A 2027-nucleotide genomic window follows, 5' to 3' on the forward strand; every position below is an offset into this window, starting at 1 on the left:
TTTCCCTTTCAGCACCTCCTCATGTGTCGTACTTTGTAAAGGGGGCAGAACAGAAGGGTCACCACAATATAAGACATACACTGCGTGGTAAACATGCAAACGTCAGTCAGTACTTTCCGATTTCCCCTACTATGGGTAAAAGATATCATAGGTTCTGTGGTACTGGCAGGCAGAGAAGAGACTTCAGGGATATTAGTCTTCCTGGCTAAATTGGAATTTGGAGTCCAGGATTCAGGAAATGGTTTCCCAGTGCCAGCAGATGGTGCTAGAATACTTCTCAGTGCCAACGCCGTGTTTTCACCAGACCTAGAGAGCTCAGCTCCTCCTCTTCAACTGAACAGTTGTTTATGACTAAATACATGTTTACTGAGTCAGCATGAGCCCTCACGGGGTAAGATGCAAGTTTTTTTTTTTTAATTAGATTTTTGCTATAGGGCGTGTGCGCTTGCTGGAAAAGCAGAGCGAGAGAGACAGACAAAAAGCAAGAAATCACCCCGGGGGGATGGCCATGCTGTAAACTCTTCTGCACTCTCCTCTCAGGATCTTGGGCACGAGTGCACATGTGCCCGGCTTGACTTTTAAGCCACTGGTTCCGGGACTTGAACTACGGTCGATATGAGTCCAACGACATAACCATTATGCCATCTGCCAGTCCCAAGATTTTTTTTATTTAAGAATTATTTTCTTTAACTTTATTTATTTATTTTAATTTGACCAGAGAGGTACAGAGGAGGGAGAAAGAGAAAGAGAGGCAAAGTGAGAAAACAAGCTGCCAGGTCCAGGAGTTGAGCTGTGATCAGCCATGTGGGGCAGTCCAGCGCCCTTAACCACCATGCCACCTGCCAGCCCCAAGATTTTCTTTTTATTTTTCTTCAAGGTGAGGTTACTGAATGAGAATGAGGCATGGCCATTTACAGCCTCAAGAATCTTACCCTTTTCAGCCTGCCCATGACTCTGTTCTCTGTGGCCACTTCGGTTGTCCATCATCAGGGAATGGTTGAATAAATTATGGAAGACCATGTGGTTGAACGCAGTGAGGGAGGTCTTCCAAGTCCTGAAACCTCAGTGGTGGGCACTTCCATCCTTTGGCCTGATGACATCCATTTTCATTTCCTAACGGCATACCATCCTTCCTGTGGACTGGTCCTTTCCTCATCATGTACAATCTTGAGGGGAAGAGTAGGTATCTAGTCCAAATGCTTTTCTTTCTTTCTTTTTTTTTTTTTTAGGATTATAAATTTAATTTTATTTATTCATTAATTTTATTTTAATTTGACCAGAGAGAGAGAGAGACAGATAGACAGAGGAAGTCAGGAAGCAAGCCACCAGGTCCGGGACTCGAACCATGGTCGGCCATGTGGGAATGTCCAGCACCTTAACCACCATGCCACCTGCTGGTCCCAGTCCAAATGCTTTTCTCTCCAATACTTATGTTGAAGTGGTCTTTGGAAGATGTTTTCAGTTTTTCTCACTTCCCTAGTGGTAGGACCTGAGAGCCCAGGCTTCTCCGGGATTTTGTATTATATATTTTTTGTCAGAGGGTGTGTACTCACTAGAGAGACAGAGAGAGGGAGAGGGAGAGGGAGAAAGCCCTCACAATGGAGTGTGATCACGTTGCAGTCTCTTCTCCATCCTGTCAGGGTTTTGGCCATGCACACACATGCACCTGGCATATTTTTCAACTCACTGGGGTCAGGATTTGAATAGCAGTTGGCTATGTGGCTCTGTCTCCCTCAACCACTAGGATATAGGGGTGGCTCTGAGACTGTGTACTTTTGGTTTTAAGAATTGCTTTATTAAATTTTATGTATTATTTATCTATCTATTTATTTATTTATTTATTTTTTAATCTGGCCAGAGAGAGAGAGAGAGAGAGAGAGGTAAAGCAAGAAAGAAACTTCTGGGACCCAAACCATAATCAACTGTGTGGGAGTTCAGTACATTAACCATCATACCACCTGCTGGCCTGGGATCCTATATTTTGAACAGTTATGGGAAAAAAAAAAAAAAAACCAGATTCAAGGCTA

This window comes from Tupaia chinensis, unplaced genomic scaffold (assembly GCF_000334495.1).
Source record: "Tupaia chinensis unplaced genomic scaffold, TupChi_1.0 Scaffold000238_1, whole genome shotgun sequence".
In the NCBI taxonomy this organism is placed as follows: Eukaryota; Metazoa; Chordata; class Mammalia; order Scandentia; family Tupaiidae; genus Tupaia; species Tupaia belangeri.